The sequence below is a fragment of the Rhipicephalus microplus genome, chromosome 4, assembly GCF_043290135.1.
Source record: "Rhipicephalus microplus isolate Deutch F79 chromosome 4, USDA_Rmic, whole genome shotgun sequence".
NCBI classification, from domain to species: Eukaryota; Metazoa; Arthropoda; class Arachnida; order Ixodida; family Ixodidae; genus Rhipicephalus; species Rhipicephalus microplus.
Window position 1 is genome coordinate 46,527,690 of NC_134703.1, and position 21,784 is coordinate 46,549,473.

The 21,784-nt window shown below is 47.8% G+C and overlaps 1 long non-coding RNA gene across 1 annotated transcript; it reads left to right on the top strand.

Annotated features, from left to right (window-relative positions):
• Nucleotides 1-396: 396 nt before the first annotated feature.
• On the top strand, nt 397-17,172 carry LOC119171397 (uncharacterized). The gene is made up of 3 exons (XR_012894723.1): nt 397-710; nt 4,838-5,262; nt 16,704-17,172. It is a non-coding gene; the product is annotated as an uncharacterized LOC119171397 (long non-coding RNA).
• Nucleotides 17,173-21,784: the final 4,612 nt, after the last annotated feature.

The window sequence follows — 21,784 nt, forward strand, 5'->3', positions numbered from 1 at the left end:
TGAACCGAAAGAAGCGCGGGAACACGTGTTGAGTTCTCGCCTTCACCCCCCGCCTGCCTTCTTGCCATTTGCTTTGCGATATCAAATGTTGGATCCCGCTTGGTTAGCGTGTCAAGTATGAGCAGTATAAGTGCGGTAAATATTGCCACGCTTTTTCCCTCTAGTTTTGTTATTATCCCGTTACACTACGTTCCGCGCAAACCGCGCCTACGATGTTCGACAAGCTTGAAGCTGTAGTAGATCGTTTTGTTAAGATTACGCCCACTTCGTGAACTATACAGATTATTCTGGAACCTACGGCGCCGCTAGCGATAATGCTAGAACATTACATGGCAAGTGTATAAATGCCGACGCGCTTCACCACTTGTCAGTTGATCGACGGCCGACGCTCTGCTCTCCACTATCAGTGCCAGTGTCTCGCTGCAATCTGACTTTCCTTCTGTGTGGTCACTAGTTAGGCTCGAATAAGCAGTTTATTATCCGACCATCCAGTCTCCTGCTTTCAGCCACGTCACGACCCCGTGACAGTATAAGACATTTGATGTGGCGTGCAGGAACGGAAGCCGCCGTAAGCTTCGTCAATCAGGTCAACCATGCATTAGATGAAGATGGCTAAATCGTGGCCTCAGATGTTTTGCGCGACTCTGCAGCGTGTTAACCCAGGAATTTGCAGTTCCGTGGGGGTCGTCGAGGTTCCAGAGTGACAACGGGTAAGCACAAGAGCTTGGGTCAGTTTTTTTAGCAGCAATTTATTCTGCATCACTGCATGAGTAAACGCAGTTCTCTGCAAGCCTGAATGAACTCACTTAAGCGCTACGATTGATTGATATGTGGGGTTGAACGTCCCAAAACCACCAAATGATTATGAGAGACGCCGTAGTAGAGGGCTCCACAAATTTTTACCACCTGGGGTTCTTTAACGTGCACCCAAATCTGAATACACGGACCTACAACATTTCCGCCTCCATCGGAAATGCAGCCGCCGCAGCCAGGATTCGATCCCGCAACCTGCGGGTCAGCAGCCGAGCACCTTAGCCACTAGACCACCGTGGCGGGGCTTTAGCGCAGTGTCGCTAGTCTAGTTTGTGATGGAGAGAACCTACCTGCTGCTGACAAAATGTTTCATGAAAGGCTTGAATGCGTGTTTATCCTGCTGCAGACTGTGTTGATCGTTTAGTATTGCAAGTAGTTGAAATAATGTAAAGCAACTATGGCCTCCTTTCTATTCATGAGAAGACATATAGCCAGTTTGCAAACCTGTGATCCTTTGCCTCAAATACTGTCAATGAAATATGTTTAATATACTCGCTGGAGCCAACGTGTTGAATTTGGACATTTCTTCCTAGTGATCTAGTATTGTCCAGTGGCGTTCGCTGTTCAACGGTTTCTCAATGGTTTCTCAACAGTAGAAGCGGCGCTGCCACAGCGTATCACCATGCGAGAGCGCGTCCCATGAAATGTTTGTGTAGTTTACTCCCCCGGCTTTAATTGTCTTAAAATTAACGCAGTAAATTCATATAGAAAGCACCGCAGCCATCAGCTCGTTTCTTACTGCGCAAGCGTTTCAACACGCCAACGATGGCCTATGTGGCACAATGGCACTGCTTTGCGCCAGCCTATGAAACTGCCCCATAGCATGACGGCGAAGTTTCGTGACCATAAGTAACATTCAAAGACTCTGCCAATCCCTATAACATGTGCATCTCAGCAAATGCCATGGATTAAAAGCAATATAAACACCTAAACAAGGCGGGCTCTAGATGTTAGCTGACTGTTTATTGGCGCAAAACCATTGAAATGTGCAAACATGGGCAGAACGCATTAAGTGGCTCAGACGGTGCTGCTAACGTAGATACCTGCACTGTCGCTTCACATAAGCTGGTATTTCGCATATGCGAAAGCAGTGATGCTGCGCTCACACATTTATAAGTCGCTATACTCGCGCAGTATGCCACCAAGATTCCGCCAACTTGCGGAGCTGCAAAGCTGTACAAAGGTCACTGCCGCGAGTTTCATTCCATGCCTGACTTTGAAGACACCCATTTCCTGCACATATTTGTGGCTCAGCAAGCTCGCGAATTTTGTGAAGCATACTGCATGAGCATAGAAGCTAAATAATTCTCGTCTCTTTGTTTTCGTGTGTCCTGTTTTGGTGCACTGTCAACTGATAAGTGTGTGAGTACACCTCGTGATTGCAGGGAGCTGGGTTAGCAGCACCGTATCCACCTTTTGCGGTCTGCGTGTGTTTGTATATTTTTATCGTTTTATTTCAGTAAACTCTCAGCCGATGTCTAATTGATTGATATGTCGGGTTTAACGTCCCAAAACCACTATATGATTATGAGAGACGCCGTAGTGGAGGGCTCCGGAAATTTAGACCACCTGGGGTTCTTTAACGTGCACCAAAATCTGAGCACACGGGCCTACAACATTTCCGCCTCCATCGGAAATGCAGCCGCCGCAGCCGGGATTCGAACCTGCGCCCTGCGGGTCAGCAGCCGAGTACCTTAGCCACTAGACCACCGCGGCGGGGCTCAGCTGATGTCTAGCCTTTGTCCTATTCAAATGCATTTTTATTTGCATTTATTCCGCGGCGCTTCCTATGCTGCACAAGTTATACACATAGTAACTTAGCCTGAATTTCTGCGTTTAACATTATAATAAATAGATAGAAACTGCAGAACGGGGTGTTTGGCAAACTCGTTTGAAACTTTCTCATTGAACTTTCTCGCCCGACTCCACTATTTCATTTTAGTTAATTAAACGTGGCTAATTAGGCGGTCGAACAGAAAGCGAAGAAAGTGGGACGTATTTCAAAGGAAAGCCAGCAACATGAATTGGTTGCACCATCATGCAGTGCGTCGGCCTACCTTCAAGCTCTCGCTACAGATAGCTGAATTATTCTCTATATATATTAGCCCTAGAAATGAGTGGCTGAGTTGTTTATCAGGTCAAACCCTCGCCTTCGACACACGTGGCACTAACACCTAAACGCAGCACCGCCATGAATATTCATTTTGTTTTTATTTCTTTAAATTGGTTTGTTTTACGGGAAAGAAGCACGAGTGAACTGAAATAGAATTCTCGTTAAGTGGGCATGAAACTCGTAATACATTAAAGAAAAGTAATCTTCGCTGAATCTGAAGTAGGTGTAATGCTCGAGTGCCGAGTTTTAAAGTTGGAAAGAGGGGAGATATTGGTTTTATAATTTCTCAAAATATGCTTTGAGCTAGCTGGTTCATATTCGCAGTAAAACAGCGCCGGAGAAAACACCGACCAAATTAGCTGAACACATACACAAGACGCTTTTACTTTTCCAAGAGATATGACTGTCCACCACGAGATCACTCCTACTGGGTACGCAAAACGCTACCAGAAAGAAATCCTACATTCTTATCTGAAAGCACAAAGAAAGGTATGCTGGCACACAATTATTTGGGCTTTTCTTTTATCTCTAGGGCTTCAACAACCTCTCTTGTTATTCTGTCAGCTGATTCGTACATGACGCCAGTGCTTTCAAATCGAGGTGCGCAACAACGATCTCTGCACTGAACGCCTATATCTCTTGATACCAGCTTCGTCGTGCTGTAATGCTGCGTTTTTAATCTATCGTTTAAGCATGTTCCAGTTTTGCCCAAGTATGACGCACTGCCAGACAAAAGTATTATGTTAACCACATTTTCAGTGTACTGCGCAAAGCGGTCCTTTGTTATCCTTCAACTTCCATGTAGCACGTCCAGTGATTTTCGATGCGTGTAGTGGTGTTTGTGATAACCTTGTGTAATACCGTTTTAGAAACACGTCGTTCCTGAGAGGAAGTGTCCGTGAGGTGGTGTCTTAGCCGAGAGCGCTTGCTCTTTACTCATTCATACAAGAGCATAATCGGCAGGACCCACTATCCCGATCTGCTTAGTTCACAAATCCGGCGCATGCAAGCCGACTGCGGCAGGCACTCATGTGATGAGTACGCAGGGCTGTGTCACCCCACCGATAGGGATGGTTTCAGGAATAAGCAAACTGACCAACGTAAAGATGCGCAAGTCGCATGCTTTAAGCGCTGTCAAACTGGTCATGTGAGATGGCGATGCTTTGCGCGTCATTCAACAAATCTAGAACGTTGAGGATACTGCTTCGACCCACAACTCTAAGCAGTAGCAGTCTGTCGCAGCTAACGGCCGTCAATATCTGAAGCCTGGATTGCTGGCTTGAAGATGCAATGAAACAACATAAAGCTGGTGAGTCGGTCGTCGTTCCCTACGTCCATAGCGCAGGCGTGGTCCTCCAGAATCAACGAGGAAAATTCAAGCATTATCGTACCTGTTCTTCACGCTTTTCCGTAAATCTCTTGATTGATTGATTGATATGTGGGGTTTAACATCCCAAAACCACCATATAATTATGAGAGACGCCGTAGTGGAGGGCTCCCGAAATTTTGACCACCTGGGGTTCTTTAACAGGCACCCAAATCGGAGCACACCGGCCTACAACGCTTCCGCCTCCATCGGAAATGCAGCCGCCGCAGCCGGGATTTTTTCCCGCGACCTGCGGGTCAGCAGCCGAGTACCTTAGCCACTAGACCACCGCGGCGGGGCCTCGTAAATCTCTCTAATTGGTGACGAGTTGCTGCAGCAATATAGTGTTAAGCAGATTAAGTTCCGTAATTTCGAATGACATCAAACCACATATTAAAAGCTGAAGGTAGCGTTCGCCTATAAATATTCGTAAATAGGAAATCAAAGCGCCAGTTATTTGCTTGTTTGTCTTGTATGTCAGGGCCAATGTTTCTTGACAGATATTTATGCAGGCAATGGGTTGATACTTCTGTTTTTTTTTTCAGTAGGCTGCTGCCTTCGTGGACACTCTAAGGCGACCCTTTTCGGGGAGGAAACAGACTTCGTACCTGTGCCAAAAAACACAGACGATCTGGCAGCCACGTACGCCACTGTGCCGTAAGGAGACCCTCAGCAACTTGGAAGAAACGAATCACCAGCAAAAGCAGCTGGAGGCCGTGTTGACACCTTTTTCAGGAATGTTCGTGGAACACCCTAGAAAGACCGGCGTCATTGTGCATCGCATCGATCTTGGTGAAACCCCGCCTTGCCTTTCATCTTGCTACTGAGTGGTCTTGCTACTTAACACCGCTCAAGCAGCTCAAGCAAGCCATTCTCTATAAAGTCCTGGACAAGATTATTTACATTGAGGCCATTCGACCATTGAAGTATTCATGGGCCTTCCCGGTCGTACTGAATCCAAAGAAAGCTGGTATTACACGTCTTTCTTCACTATTTTCGACAGGAGGAAGTTTTTGCAAGCCCTCCCAATGTACAGCCATCCGCACTTTTAACTCGAACGGTTCAACGCGAAACCTCGGCTAGCTTGGACTGAGGTCAGTGCCGCCAAGCGTTCAATATAATATGCTTGCTGTAGGTAACGACAGATGGAGCGTGCATCAGTTTCACTAGTGAATTTCTATTTCCAGTCTGCCTAACTAGCGGGTCAAATACTCTCACTTGGCATCCCATTTTCGTGACGTTTTGCTCATGGTTATGTTAGCGCGACCACCCATTTTGTTGGTTTTCGTATACTTATCTCGACCATAAACCATTGCAAGCTACAGCTTACACCTTTTGATATTCACAGCTGTCACTCAAAAGAAAAAGTTGCACAATAAATATAATCTCAAGTGCAGTAGCATTGTTCATGATGTGATTCATTCATTTCCAGACAGCGTGTATTGAACTGTTTTCGTAATTTACAGTGTGCCTTCTTGTTCGGGTCACGCTACAGTGAAGATGCAGTCTTGGAGCGCAATGTTTGTGGGTAGTCTCGGCAAGGAAGGCGCGCAAGCACAACGCTAAGAAAGCAATATCCGTGCGTCGTTAACACATGAAAACTTGAATTCCCATCTTATCTTATGATCAAATTGTAGTTTTGGGACGTTAACTCCATATATTATTACACGCACAAATCTTGCACTCCAAGACCGCATCTTCCGTGCAGCGTGAACTGAGCACGGAAGGCACACTCTAAATTGCGAGAACAGTTCTGTTCTCTCTGCCTGAAAGTTAATCGGATCATGAACGACGCCACAGCATTTTTGATCTATTTATTGTGCAATTTTTACAAACGCCATGAACGTGTGTTTGCTCTGCTTTTATACATGCGATTCCTTTTGATCAGCAGCTGCAAATCCAAACTCAAAGTTGCGTAAGCTGTCGCACGCAATGGTTCATTGTCGATCTAAGCATACGACAACGAACGGCATGGGCACGTTCGATAACGTAGCCACGATCAAAATGCTGTGAAAACGGTATGCGACGGCAGTGCATTTGATCCGCTGGTCAGGCAGGCTGGAAACAATTTACTAGTGAAACCATCTATCATTAGGTGCAGCAAGCATATCATCTTCAATGCTTGGTGGTGCTGACCTCATTCCAAGCAAGCCCATGCCACGCGTTGGAGCGTTCGAGTTAAAGGTGCTTACGGCTGTACAGCCACGGCCACGTCTGTGTAGAGCATGCGAACAGCCGGTTTTCGCTCTGCGGGGCGAAACCTCGAGGCAGCTTCGGGCTGTACACTGATTATCAGTTTGCTTTGTTGTTCTGTGTGGGATGCGTATACTTTACTTGTGGCGGGAAGAAGATGTGGATTGTTTTTAGTTGCGAAGCATTTCATTTCCTAACTGCAAGGACTTTCGGGGTCTATCTGCTTATTTATCTTGTATCCACTCACGTCTAGATGATCTCGTGATCACCTTTAACGTCAACCAAAACTAGTATAAGAGGGTAAGCTGGCTTGACAAATATGACGTACTGGTTAAGACCTGAATAATGTCACAACCCCGTCGCGTACGTCGTCAAACACATCCTGCCAAGCAGTATAGCCCTAACCCGCAGGCGTGTATGCGCCACTGGTATGTGGGTATGTGCCACAGGTCATTTACACTGTGTATCTGCACAGGAATTACGAGAAGACACACGGACAATTTGAACGCGTATCAAGGAAAATCTCACATCGGTAGCGTTAACCCGAAGAATGTCAGAAGTAAATGTCGATCTCAAGCATTATGCGTGTCACTCAAGCATTCCATTACAGACCCAAGCCAAGTCTCGGAACTACATTCAAGTAGACTCCAATGTTCGTGAAACAATTACAGTGGAAGGGCTGACTATCCCATTTAATAAACATTACATATTTACTGCTACAATACAGTCGGCACGCCAGGCTAACATCAATTGGTGCCATGCGCTGAAGTTGATTTATGTTGAATGTCAAGGGCTACCGTCCTCGCGAGCCCCAGGGCATTATATCAGTGTATTGCTTCTGGTGTTGCTAATACTCGTGTTTCCGTTGGCATCGTTGCGCAAGATACAAATATCTATAAATCTTCTACATAAATTTAGCATATATAATGTTATAACGTATCGCCCAACAAACAAATTACAATACGGTCAGCTCTCTCTGCATCTTGGCATAACGTCGATTCCCAAGGTACGTGAAATCTGCCGCATTAAAAAAAATGTCCTATTTTCTACTGTTATGATTATGCTACAGTGGTTGAAAAAATGTGTGAGCGCTCTGTAATGGGTCACCCTTTGAAGCACCCGCTCCTTCCACAATTCACTTCTTTTTGGCACCTCACCGTGTTCTATGCTTCTGCCACGCAATATTTAATGCAGAAGGAGAAAAACTGGAGCTGGGCAAAGCCTGGTGGCAAGGCCATTTCAGTTACACTGATGGGGAGAGGCGCAGGATACAGTCTGTTTTTGTTTAACGCGCATGCTTCGAATATTTATTGTTCAAACTAATTTTCTAACAGGCATTACATTGCAGGTGTGGCTGATGAACGGTTGTGCAGAGCGAGCAGTCGGTTTTTTTTTTTTCGAACAAGAAACCTCCTAGCAGATGTTGCCTGCCTCGGCGTTATTTCTCGTGGGGAGGATTCGTTCTCGTTCCTTGTGACCTGGTAGACCAGCGTTCACCGCATAAAGCGTGTTTCTCTAGCCAACACGCACCGATAGCTGTCTCTCGTCAAAGAGCGAGCGCTCGTGTGGTGGCGCCCTCACCTGCGCTCATCAAACTGACCGTCGCGAAATGACGATGAACGCCGACACGCCGAGACCCTAAACTCCTTCGTCCCTAAATAAATGCTAACTATCGTACTTCGTTAAAAGTTTCAGGACTACCTGTCTTTGACAGCTTCACGTCACAGCGGAATCTGATTCAAGCACGTCAGATGATGTTTTAAAAATCTTCGTTCCATTGCCCACTTCCACTTCAGCGCATGCGCCTCAATTTACAAAAAATGTCGCGTAACAGAAGGTATACGCCATCAACAGGACCTTTCAATGTGACGTGCGATGCCATGTGATGGCTTATCTTCCAGTTTCGCACAAGCGCCTGAACGAAGTTTTGCAAAAAGCTGAGAAAGACTCAATCATGCGTCAACATCTGGTGCAATAACAAAAGTGACGTCGCTGCAGAGTTTTGCACCTGCTGGAAATTTCGTGACAAACTACACGCAAAGAATGGCATGGCGGTACGCAGCAACGGGCTCTTTATGCCTTATGGGAGATGTGAGGTAACATTCTTATCTGCATACTGCGCACGCGGGATGAGAAAACAAATCAGTTTCACCGCATTGGCTAAGCAATGAATGCGTTAGCAGTGCACTGTAATGTTATACGAAGTGTGGATAGCGGCCAACTCACTTGCGTCCTATATCACGCGACTCTACAAAACGCCGGTATAAGACGATACGGCCGCTGCAGGGACACTTTTCGCACTGTCTCTTTACATTGAAAGCGCTGCACGTAGAGGAGAAGGAACAGGAGGGAAAGGAAATGCAGGGATGTTAACCAGTCTGGAGCGACCGGTATGCTACCCTATACTGGGGATAGGGATGAGGGAGTTTGAAAGATGGAAAAAAATGAGAGAAAGGAGAGCACGCACACGCGTTGGGTTCACAAATGCTGATGACTTGGACCATGTTGACGGGCACTAACTGACGAAAGTCCGAAAAGACGTGATTTTAGTCCACTGGAGTTGCACTGAATGATGGATGCTTTCTTGACTTCTTAGAAATGATGGTGATCGTTAGCCATATTTCTACTCGAGCGATTAAAGTACTGGGCTTAAGGCTCTCAGTACTTTGAGAGCGCTTTGAGTAGATGATGTCCTCATGTCCAACAGGATCTCCCGGATGGCATCCGTGAGAAAATGAAGCATAGTTGTGACTTTGCCATCTTTCCTGTGTGTGTCCTCAGCGGTTGGCGAAGACTCCCGAGTAGGCATGGTCTGCTGACGGTCTATGGTTAGCGAATGACTTGGAAGAATAGGCCATTGCTCTGCAGAGGAAAGCCTCTCAGAAGTCTGCTTTGAATTTGTCGGTCTGCTGCTGACGCCGCTGCCGACGCCGGACTGTTTCAGCAGCATCCCTGTGGGTCGAATGGTCTGTGACCATTTGCTTAAGCACCGCGCGCTCCTTCTTAATTCGAGGGCAGTCTTTCGAAGAGGTGGTGTGTGAGCCATTACAGTTACCGCATTTCAGAAATGTGGACTGACACGCATCTCACGTATGGGGCTCTGTGCACCGGGGGCACTGTAGCGAGCTCGGGCATAAGCCCTTGACGTGACATAGTTTGAAGCACTTGTGGCATTGAAGTGGCTTTTGCACAAATGGCCAAACAGGATGTAAAAATACCTGGCTTTGACATGGGATGGTGTGCAATCACCTTTGAAGACCGGTTTCACACAGCGTGATTCCCAAGGCGGTGTACCTGAGTGATGACAGTACCCTCATTTGCCGGTATGATGAGAGTAGGCGAGTCAGCGTCGCGAATCGCAATGTCTACGTCGTATATCACACCAGCTATGAATGAGTTGTCAATCGGTGTAAAGGGCCTCACTTTGATGCCGCCTAGCTCAGTCACTTGTTTGAGTGGTTCAAGCGCATTCACGTGGAATACGTCTATGGCGAGTATATTTTTTCGCTTATTTACTCTGATTTCTTTAATTCCATTATGTATTACACGTTCCTAAAAAGCGGAGAGTGCTTGCCTGTTCAGCAGTCGCAGGTTTCTTGAGGACTCTTCTGGCACAAAGATGATGGCGTATGGCCAGCGTTCATGCCTTGACTTCATAGTCGCTGTACTCGCAGAGGTGGACGAGGCTGCGTTGGCGATCTTCCTCTTCACCCTCTTGCTCCGGACAGGAATGAAATCATCGTCGGATGAGTCGTCTTACGAGACGGCTGAGTACAGCTCTCTGTCCTCGCTGTCGCTGAGTGAAGATCCTCTCTTCCTCGCGGTGGTCAGCCGAGATGACTGCTGGCCAGGTGGTCCTCCGGAAGGCCCCACGTCCATGGCCGCAAGACGCGGAGCCGAGGCACCATACAAAACTGAAGATGTGTGAGCCGCTTTCTGACGGCTGCCGAGAAAGCGAAGTAGCGTGCGCGCCAGCGATGGCGAGTGCACCCATAAATTCAAACAGTGAAAGTTCAAAGTTTATCCTTGAGCGCCCCACCCCCATCCTCCTAGTGTCTTTTGATGCTCGTTAAAGACGGGCGCAGCGTTTCCTCTCTGCTTCGGCGGCACGCCTCGCGAGCAAGGTAGGTGTTATCATATGCGCCCTCCGAGTGATGGAAATGGGCCGGCTCGTTTGATCTCTGCTTGACCGTGTTGGTCACCCCCGCTCGCGCGCTTTCACCCGCGCGTAAGAAGTTTGTGTACGGGAGGATTTTATCAATGTGGAGTTTCAGAGAAAATGACGGCGACGGTGACTTCAAACAGCCTTCGAGATTGTCGGTAAGACTACTATCGCAATAAAATGAAGCCACGGGCTTGTTTCTGTCCCTTTTGACTAGGCATGAATAGTGACGTTGAAGAAACAGCGCAGTATTCTTGATTGTGCGAGTGGTATAAACCTATAAATGCTATAATGTAACTACAGTGACAAAACGCTGTTTTCCTTCGGAAGTCATTGGAGAACTTTTGTATTTCTACCGAACGCTGCCTATTTCGTTTGGTGTTTTTTGTGTGAATTTACTTTTTATCCGAGGATCATCGCTTTCCTGCGGGCAGCGATGGATCCAGGCCCCACCGTACGCAATCCGGACTTGGCGTCACCTTCGACGTCAACCTCAAGGAAGCGTAACAGCCGGGAGTACGACAGCACCAGTGACAGCACTGAATTGTACACGGCGAGTAGTGAAGAGAGCGACGACGATTTCATCCCTGCAGTGAAGCGTAAAGCTAAAAGGAGAATGGTCAGCGCGTCTTCGCCAGCTAGCGTCTCTACCGTGAAAGCGGCGTGCAGTTCAGAACGCCATACCATACTTTTTGTTCCTGTCGACTCTTCGATCAACCTGAAGAACATGAACAGGCAAGTGATATCAGCGCGTCTCGAAGGTATCGTGCCTAATGAGATAAAGGATATTAGACTCAACCCACGGAAGAATATCCTGGCCATAGACGTTGAGCACCCAGCTGTGCTACATACCCTGCGAACTGTCACTGAGCTTGGAGGCATCTATCTCAGAACTTACATTCCGCAGGATAGTGACACGACGACAGGCGTCATTTATGACGTTGATGTTTCCATACCGAACGCAGACCTTCCTGTTCTGATAAAGCCAGCTACTGGGGCAACGGACATATTGCAAGTATGCCGGCTTGGCAAATCCCATTGCATCAAGGTGACCTTCAAAGGTGATTGCATCCCATCACATGTAAAGGTTGGTCATTTTCGTCACGTTGTCCGACCATACATCCCAAGACCACTACAGTGCCACAACTGTCTAAAACTGGGTCATGTTAGTGCTGTGTGCAACAACAAGCAAGCATGCCCACGTTGTGCCGGACCCCACAAAGCAGAGGCTTGCCAAGCAACTCTCCTAAAATGCAGCAACTGCAACGGCAACCATGAGACCTCGTCCAAAGACTGCCCAGTACTGAAGAAAGAGGAGCATTCTGAGACAAATGGTTAAAGACGGATCCTCACGAAAGGAAGCGGTAACGGTTGTTCAACGACGGCGTTCCCGTCGACGGCGGTGCTCGAAGAAAAGAAAAAGCAGTCCTGTGCCAAAGGTGCCTTCACTAACGCCGCCACCGCCACCACCACCGCCGCCACGACCACAGAGACCTCCACCGCCCCCGCCACCAGGTGGGGTACGTCCAGAGGTACCGGAAGACACTGTGGCGCTACAGAGAACATCCGGCTCTGACTGGCCCACTTTACCGCGGTTACACGTGTCTACGGAACCGCAATATCGACAGTCAACAACGAATATGCCCCCAGCAGGCAGTCTGTCCGCCCAAGAGGTACAAGTCTTTTCTGTACTGAAGTCGTTCATGAGTGTTATTCGCACTCTATTGGATAGTCTACAGATCCCTGCCGCTAAATGCGCGCTGCAAATCTTGGACACACTAGAACCAGTTCTTGCCGGACTTCAGTAACAAGATGGCGCACCATAGACCGCATCAGCCTTTCCGAGAAAAAGTCAAGCGTGCTTCCATAATTCAGTGGAACGCAAGAGGTCTACAGTCAAGAATGCCTGAGTTCCGACAATTCGTTTTCGAAAATAAGTTTCCCATCATCATCATTTGTGAACCGCATTTTTCAAAACTACCTCGTCTGTCGGGCTATGAATCGTTCATTTCTTCAACGTGCATTGAGCGAAGTCAAGTTGCTGTGTACATCCGTAAAGAACTCACTTATGTTCTCCAAAGAGTAGATTCTCACAATGGAAATCACTACGTGTGTCTATATGTTAAAAAGAAGAAGTTGTCGTTTACACTGATAGGCGCATATATAGCGCCGTCAGGTCGACTAGATCAACAAATCTTGAATGGTATATTTGCAACGACTCCAGCGCCTTGGATATTGATGGGTGACTTCAACGCCCATCATCCATTGTGGGGAAGCATCAGGACAAATCGAAAAGGCATGGACCTAGTTGATCTCGCATCAGAGCACGGGCTTCAGGTGCTGAACGACGGCAGCCCTACTTATCTCCGAGGAGTAACTTACAGCAGTTGCCTGGACTTGACATTAGTGTCGCATAGCATTGTCACGAAAGTCCAATGGTTCACAGATATTGAAACACGTGGCAGCGACCATATCCCCACGTACGTGACAGTTAGAGGTTTGGACGATTCTCCTTCCCCTGGACATTCAAGACTTATTGACTGGGAAGAGTTTCAGATATCAGTGGAGAGCAAGTGCATGCACGGACCACCGGAATTCATTGAAGAAGTGATTAGTTGTACAATGGAGACTTCCACGAAGATATGTTCGAAAGAATCGAGACGCACGGAACTCGACCAAGAGTTGGAACAACTTAGAGCGGTCCGCCGACGTGACGAAAGACGATACAGACGCACGAAATCTATCTCTGACCTCAAAGAATCCAGACGCATTCAGAAAAAAATCCAGCGTCGAATGCACAAACTTCATGAACAACGGTGGAAGAATTTTTGTGACTCGCTAGACCCTCGAAAGCCCTTGTCTCCCGTATGGAGGACTCTTCGAGCTATTCACTCGCATCCGCAACAGCGTCACCCCTTCGCCGCTCTGGCGCTACATCAACGTCGCTCACAGCTTGATGTTTCTGGGGAATTTTGTGCAAAGATCGCCGGCGACATCTCTATACCGATCGATCTAATGCCACAGGATGTTCCAGTCGCACGAGATCAGCAAATGGAGGTTGCGTTCACCATGGAAGAACTTCATGTGGCATTGAACACATGCAGACGCTCATCGTCCCCAGGTCCGGATGGAGTGACCTATACTGCCCTACGTCACCTAGGCCCGAAGGCACAGCGCTGTCTCCTGGACATTTTCAATAAGTCTTGGCATGATGGAATGGTGCCTGATGAGTGGAAGTGTAGTCGCCTGGTGCCTTTGCTGAAGCCCGGAAAGTCTCCATTCGATTTGGCATCATACCGGCCTATAGCACTAGCAAGCTGCGTTGGCAAGGTCATGGAGAGGATGCTGCTTACACGCATGGAATGGTACCTGGAACATTATAACATCTATCCTGATGCTATAGCTGGTTTTCGACGAGGTCGGTCCTCAGTTGATAGCGTTATTGACTTAGTGACCTCTGTTCAGCATCAGAAAGCCCCGAAGCGGCTGTCGGTAGCTCTGTTCTTAGACGTGAAAGGTGCCTATGACAACGTGACCCACGAGGCTGTTCTCAATGCTCTTGAAGCAGCTGAACTTGGAGGTCGTGTCTTTCGATGGGTAAGAAGCTACCTCACAAAGAGATCTATGTTCGTTTTGACTGAAGATGGGTCTACGAATAAGTATTTCACAAGTCGTGGGGTGCCACAAGGCGGTGTTTTGAGTCCTACACTTTTCAACCTGGTTCTCGTGGGGCTCACTGAAATGCTGCCACAGACGGCTTATGTATCTCTCTTCGGTGACGATATCTGCATTTGGGCGTCCGGCGTGACACGACCTCAAGTGCGCGCAAGAATACAGAAAGCGGCAACAATGACATCGACATACCTTCGCCAGCAAGGTTTGACTATCGCCACAGAAAAATGCGCAGCGGTGGCGTTTACACGCAAACCGATGTCTTTCTACTCATTGTGCATCGATGGCAGATCAATCCCATATAAGAGCACTCATAGATTCTTAGGCGTCATCGTAGATCGTGACCTAACCTGGAGCCCGCATGTCACATACCTGAAGAAAAAGCTCATTGGCATTGAGAATGTATTCAAGTTCGTCGCCGGAAAATCATGGGGCCCATCCGTGCACTCCATGTTGCAGCTTTATACAGCCCTCTTTCTCGGAACTCTCCGGTACAGCCTTCCGGTCCTGTCCAACACGTGCAAGACTAACATCCGTGCACTGCAAAGCGTACAAGCCCAAGCACTTCGGACATGCCTTGGTCTTCCAAGATGCTCATCGACAGTGTCAACTATTGCTATTGCACAAGAACAACCAGTCACAACGCACATCATTGTCGAGACGCTGAGAGCACACATTCGGCATTTATCACGGCTACCGTCACATCATTTAGCGTGTTTGACAGCTCGGAGGCCCCATTCTTCGTACTGCGGTATCGTGACAAAACATCAGGACATACTACCGCCTGGCTTCAAACTTGCCATGCATCCAGCAACTGCGCCATGGAGTCTTCGTCAACCTGACGTGCGCTTATCAGTTCCTGGAATCTTTAAGAAGGCACGCATGTCAACGCTAGCCCTGAAGCAACTGACTTTGCATCTGTTGGACGAAAGGTACTTCGACCGCATACATGTTTACACCGATGGCTCCACTAATTCCAACAGCTCCACAGGAGCAGTGGTTGTTCCATCTGAAAATGTGTTGCTTCAGTACAAGTTTTCTCACACCACGACGTCGACAGCAGCAGAGCTCGCATCACTTCAAGGTGCAGTAAAGTATATTCTTCACCAGGAACCTAACCAATGGGCCATCGTTTGCGACTCCAGGTCAGCCTTGCAGTCACTACGGTTTGTTCTGCAGCACGGGCTACATGAACAATCAGTATATCAGATAAGGCACGACTACCACGAAGCGCTCGCGGAAGGTCACGATATTGTATTTCAGTGGTTGCCGAGTCATTGCGGAATCGTTGGCAATGACCGCGCAGATGAAGCTGCTCGATCGGCTCATGACCAAGACCAGCGCACGCCCATACCACTCTTGAGAACGGACGCTGCAAGGCTACTACAATCACTTGCTCGCCGTATATCTCTCCTACAATGGAATACGCAGGGTTTCTCCAACACGCACCTGTATTCGATCGACCCAAACTTGCAACTTCGTTTGCCATCCGGGTTCCCACGATGCGCTGAAACTTTACTGTGTCGTATGAGGTTGGGCGTGGCATTTACGAATTCGTACTCTCGTCTCCTTGGAATGGCGAGCACTTCGGCATGCAACATCTGCGCCTGCGAGGAAACGCTTGAGCACATTCTATGTCATTGCCCGGCATACCAGACCGAACGACGTATTATGGAAGCCAAGCTCTGTCAGCTGGATTCACGGCCGCTTACAGAAGAGAAGATCCTGGGACCTTGGCCAACGGCTTCCCATACGCGCAAAGCCACGAAAGCCCTCTTGTACTTTTTAAGGAACACCAAACTTCACGACCGCTTGTGAAAGAACTGTGCGAGGCCGTGCTGTGTAGTTTCGAGCTGACTATTTATGCTTCTCTTTCTTACTCCTCTTCTTTTCTGTCTCTTTTCGTTCTATTATTCCCCTTTTCCCCCACCCCAAGTGTAGGGTAGCCAACCGAGCCAAGCTTGGTTAACCTCCCTGCCTTTCCTCTCTATTTATCTCTCTCTCTCTCTTTGATATCATAACGGTGATTAGTATTTCGATATTGTTGACTTCATTTTTTTTTTGAAGAGAGGACTGTACAGTCTTGAGCAGCATCCAAAATGATGTCCGCCTTCACAAATGCATTAGCGACGCATGTTTTTCCAAGCCGACTCGTTACGAGCAGTAGACCTCCAATCAGCAGCTAACAGTTTCAAGACTTCATCGCTAATATTGGTACAAATCGTGTCTGATGAATCTCGGAACCCACTCACCCGAACGAAATTCTCAAACTAAATGCAGCAGACTAAAAAACTAACGACGTATCTATTTGGTTCTGTGTACTTTTTCGCCGCCTTACTTAAGTGGTAGAACTCATGGCATGACTGTTTTTGTCTTTTTCGCAGTGGCTCGTGAAACGTCTGATCAGGACCCTTTCATCGCGTCCCGCTACTCTCCTGCAGTCTCGGACGGTACCACCAAAGAATGCCGAGAGTCAACTTCCAGACATTCTTCACAATGCCCCTTGTACAAAAGTTTCAAGACTGTGCTTAGGCTGCCATTGTGTGTCAGATAGTGTATAACTCCCTCGGGAACATGGTCGTCAACTCAAATTGCCTCTATAGGGGACATCCCGTGGACGCACCTGAAAGCGAGGATGGACAGTTTCAGTGGGCTTAAGAAAGCATGACACCGCACACACCCATCGGGTAACATGGAGAGGCACCGGTCCCTTTAGTCACCGGCACGATTGAGTCTGCCACGCAAGAACCATTACCGAGAAGCCATCTAACGCGTCGTACACCGACAGGATACACTAAGCAAGCTCTTCATTACACCTTCAGGCATTGGTTCAATAAAGAAAATAAAAACGCAGATGAGGCGTAAGGATGACGTTGTGTTAAGTCGTGCACGCGCTTCTGAGCAGCATTGAATGGCCCTCAGCATGGTAGCTATATAAACTACGGCTACCTGCAATAACGCATTCTTTACTCCCCCGCAGTTCTCTCGAAATTGCTACAGTTCACAAAGAAGATTCAACACCCAGCAGAGATGATCAATTTTGTGTTCATGTGTGCGAATTATTTTCAAAAAAAGTCGATGCCATTAATTCAGGGCTGCTTCTGTAGAATGGCTTCGTAGAATAGTTGAACCGATGAGACTTGGGTATTTTGCTTTCTTTGCCGACTCACTACCACTTATAAACAAGATTTAAGCCACTGAAATTGAAATCGCATGGAGTGACAATGGTTGAAGTATCAATATGTTTTCTGCAGATAATTTTAAATAAAATAACCACCACCTAATGGCGATAGGGCCCAGTGAATCAATAAAACATACCCGACTTTTTGTTCTGCTCTTCTAATCTGATATATTGATCGGTACTGTCGGTGAGCAGCCACACTCTTGGTGAGTAAGAAAAACATTGTGCAGCAGAGACTCAAAAAGCCTTTGCTGCATAATTGCAGCAGGGGCTGCTGCGACCATAAATCCGTGTCGCAATGCGCAAGTGCTACGACATGCCAGTGATGCCCTTTGTGGCACAGCGGCGCCGCAGTGCGGCTGCTTTAGGTAGAGTATAAAGCAGCCCTAATGCGTGACTGAAGTTTCGTGACACAAGAAGTGATAAAGGACTGTGGCAGCACGAAGCATTGTCAGGTTGGGCGCATAATTATTCTTACTATCACACGATCACTTAAACTCGTTCCACACCGAAACAAAAAAGGAGTCCGCCAAAAGGAAGTCCAGAACCTTTATGTCGAAAGATAACTCTTACACGTGTACTAGGGCCATCACTGCAAGGTGGAACATCAGTGAAAAATTCGCAGGCACTCATAACGAAACCTGAGGGAGCATCCTTTCTAGAGTATGTTTCGGACTTTCTTGCGGCAACTAATACTAGTGTACATGCAACGTACGTACTCTAAATCACCGTAATACTTAAGCAGTAGGGGAACACTGGCTAAACCATTATTGGTCATTCTGAGAAGAAGTGTGGTACCTATTACATATCTCTAAAGCTTTTGGCGAAGTTGTCGAAGGCTTATGCATCACCGTTTTGTGATGGGTTCAAAGCATTCAATGACCCCCTATTTGCGCTTTTCGCATTCACTGGCACTTGGTTATTCATTCCCCTACCACGCTACATTAGATAAATTAACGCGAGTCCCTTCTCAGCCTAATCTTTGAACAGGTTCAACAGCTTCATTTTGCGAATGTGTTGCACGTACCAGCTCGTACCAGCTCGGCGCTGTCATTAAAGAAAAAAAAATACCAGCTCGGCGCTGTGACAGAACACTTGCCTGCCACTCAGAGGAACTGGGTTCAAACCCCACCTGAGCCTAGGCAGGCTTTTTTAACTTTTTTTTTCTTATTTCGTGCGATTGCGGTCACAAACCTGGCGGCAGTGCGAACGAACAAGTACGGCGCCAGAGTAAGCTGTTGTGCTCCCATAACATCTTTCGCCTTAAATGTAGAGCTTTAATCTGGCTTTAAGGGTCCAAATAATTGGACCGCTCTACGGCTACTTTTGCTGTAATTCAAACGCATACGGAAACTTTTAGCTCGGAAGGCACCTGTTACATCCATACTATGCACATCATCAAGAGGCGTGACGTCAGAGAAAAGTTGAACCTTTTCGGGCCTCATAAGGGTGAAAACATTTCGAATGGTTTTTGACGTTTAGTGTGGTGAAGCAGACGCACAGGGGAGCTTGTAGCTCGGAATATAGTTGATTACATGCGTTGCGTGTCCTCTGGGGAAAGACGTGAAGTCAGACAAAAGTAGAGCCTTATCGCGGTTGATAAAAGCCGAAACTTATTTCGACAAATTTTTGACGTTTACTGCAGTGAAGCCAACACGCAGGGGAGCTTTTATCTTCAACGCTGTTTGTTACACGCTTAGTAGGCCCACTGGTGTAAATGTGACGTCAGACCAAAGTTGAGCCTTATCGGGGCTGATAAGGGCGAAACTTTTTCGACTGGTTTTTAGCGTTTAGTGCAGTGAAGTAAACGCACAGAGAATTTTTTTGCTCAGAATATAGTTGGTTACGTGCGTTTTATGTGCTCTGAGGAAAGGCGTGACGTCCGACAAAAGTTTAGCCTTATCGAAGCTGATAAGGCTAGAAAATTTTTTGATGGGTTTTCGACGTGTAGTACGGTGAAGCAAACGCATAGGGGAGCATTTAGCTTGGAATATAGTTGGTTACATGCGTTGTATGCCCTCTTGGGAAAGGCGTAACGTCAGACAAAAGTTGAGCCTTATCGGAGCTGATAAAGATCGAAACTTTTAGATGCGGAGCATCTAATACTCGAGGCTTGTAGTGCGGCGCCATCCGCAAGCTTCCTCCTCCTCCTTCCACCATCTGTGCATCCCTTCCTCCTCTACACACCGCGCGCGCTTCACTCCTCCACCATCTGTGCACCCTTCCTCCTCTACACACCGCGTGCGCTTCTCCTCTTCACAAACATTCGCTAGGTGTATAATGTAGCGCGCATGCGCCGTCACGCTTCGAGAACATCGGCAGCTGACGCGCGCGCATGCGCCGTCGCGCTTCGAGAACATCAGCAGCTGACGCGCGCATGCGCCGTTGCGCTTCTCACCCTTCTCGAACATTCGACAGCTGACGCGCGCATGCACCGTCACCCACCATCTGTGCCACGCGCGCTTCTCCCCTTCGAGAACATTCTACAATTCTCCTGATTCTCCAGTGGACGCGCATGCGCCTTCGCGCTTCGAGAACATTCAACAGCTGACAGTGCATGCGCCGTCGCGCTGTATATATACTCAAGGTCGGCGCTCGCTCGCTCAGTTGCCGCTCGTCGGTTGGTTTGTACGGCGCGTCGACGTCCAAGGTCGCGGTGAAATGAATGCCAACGAATCCACAAACACAATGATCGACGTCCCTTCGACCAGCGCCACCCTTTCGCATACGTGTGTACGTGTTCACTCATTTAACACCCCCTCCTACAACCACGTTAACCAATTTAGCCATCGACCCAAGTAAGTCGCAATTTAACACCCCATTTCACAACCACGTTAATCAATTTAGCCATCGACCCAAGTAAGTCGCACTTTAACACCCCATTAACCAATTATATGCTCCGCATCCTCCTCAGTGTTCCCCCGAGGGAAGCTGCGGGCAATCTTTTTTTGCCTGCTTTTCCACGTTTAGTGCAGTAAAGCAAACGTACAGGGGAGCATTTAGCTCGGAATATAGTCGGTTACATGCGTTGGCATCACCCCTTGAGAAAGGCGTGACGTCATACAAAAGTTGAGGCTTATCGGAGCTGATAAGGACCGAAACTTTTTCGAATGATTTTCGACGTTTAGTGCGGTGAAGCCAACACGCAGGGGAGCTTTTGGCTCCGAAGATGTTTGTTATACGCCTTTCGTGTCATTTGGGGATAAGCATGACGTCAGACAAAAGTTGAGCCTTATCAGGGCTGATATGAGGCGAAACTTTTTCGACTGTTTTTCGATGTTTAGTGCGGTGAAACAAACACACAGGGGAGCTTTTAGCTCCGAAGCTGTTGCGCACATGCGTTGTATGTTCACCGCGGAAAGGCGTGGCGTGAAAGAAAAGTTGAGCCTTATGGCTTTTCGACGTTTAGGGCAGTGAAGCCAACACGCAGGGGAGCTTTTAGCTTGAAAGCTGTTTGTTACAGGCCGAGTAGGTCCACCAGTGCAAAACGTGACGCCAGACAAAAGTTGAGTTTTACCAGGGCTGATAGGGAGTGAAACTTTTTCGACTGGTTTTCGACTCTTAGTGCGGTGAAGCAAACACACAAGGGAGCTTTTAGCTCGGAATATAGTTGGGTACATACCTTGTATGTCCTCTGGGGAAAGGCGTGACGTCAAACAAAAGCTGAGCCTTGTCGACGCTGATAAGGCTCGAAAATTTTTCGACGGGTTTTGACGTTTGGTGCGGTGAAGCAAACGCACAGGGAAGCGTTTACCTCAAAATATAGTTGGTTACATGCGTCGTATGTCCTCTGGGGAAAGTCGTGACGTCAGACAAAAGTTGAGTCTTATCGGAGCTGATGATGGCTGAAACTTTTTCGACTGGTTTTCGACCTTTAGTGCATGAAGAAAACGTGCAGGGGAGTTTTTGGCTTGGATTATAGTTGCTTACATGTGTCGTGTGTCCTCTGAAAGGTGTGGCGTGTGACAAAAGTTTAGCCTTATCGGTGCTGATAAGGCACGAAACTTTTTCAACTTATTTTCGGCGTTTCGTGTGGTGAGGCTAACAAATAGGAGAGATTTTAGCTCGGAATGTAGTTGCTTACTTTCGTTGAATATCCACTGGGGATGCCCCGCCGTGGTGGTCTAGTGGCTAAGGTACTCGGCTGCTGACCCGCAGGTCGCGGGTTCAAATCCCGGCTGCGGCGGCTGCATTTCCGATGGAGGCGGAAATGTTGTAGGCCCGTGTGCTCAGATTTGGGTGCACGTTAAAGAACCTCAGGTGGTCGAAATTTCCGGAGCCCTC